We start from the raw sequence: 552 nt of genomic DNA on the forward strand, positions 1-552 counted from the left end.
CGTTTTTGAAAGATGTTATCCCAGTCTAAAATCCTGGTTATGTACATGTTTAAAGTGCTCACTATCAATTCCAAGTGTGTGAAAGAGAGCTAAACGGCACTACCTATTACTGTCTCAAATGGTATGTCACCGACTACCTATTCAGTGCAGTCAAGAAGACTGAGTTGTCAATAAAATTGCAAAGTACGGAGATAGAACCTGTACCTTATTTGATTGTTCCTTCGTCGCCAAGTGTTTGGTGATTAAATAAAACATGGCATATAAAGGGTCCTGTTACCATTTGTACAGATGATTGTGTATGGGTTGCAGTGAATATAAGATGTGTGTCTAGGTGTGTGATAGTTATGCTAGACCAGTTTGTATAGTCAGTCGTTAAATGAATACTTATCATATATACATTTTTTAACTATAACATTTCTGAGACTGAAATATCCTTGACCACAATTTATCCTATTTCATTTAAATATCCGGTAAAATTCCAGTTTACCTACAACTATCTCTGCCATTAATATACATTATTGGTATGTCATAGCTAAAAAAAATGTATACATA

The 552-nt window shown here is 34.1% G+C and overlaps 1 protein-coding gene across 1 annotated transcript in view; it reads right to left on the reverse strand.

Moving 5' to 3' along the window:
* Positions 1-552, reverse strand: part of LOC119589352 (neuroligin-1-like) — a 158,891-nt gene that overhangs the window by 14,906 nt on the left and 143,433 nt on the right. The gene's annotated exons all lie outside the window — the stretch shown is intronic.

Source organism: Penaeus monodon, chromosome 25 (assembly GCF_015228065.2).
Source record: "Penaeus monodon isolate SGIC_2016 chromosome 25, NSTDA_Pmon_1, whole genome shotgun sequence".
In the NCBI taxonomy this organism is placed as follows: Eukaryota; Metazoa; Arthropoda; class Malacostraca; order Decapoda; family Penaeidae; genus Penaeus; species Penaeus monodon.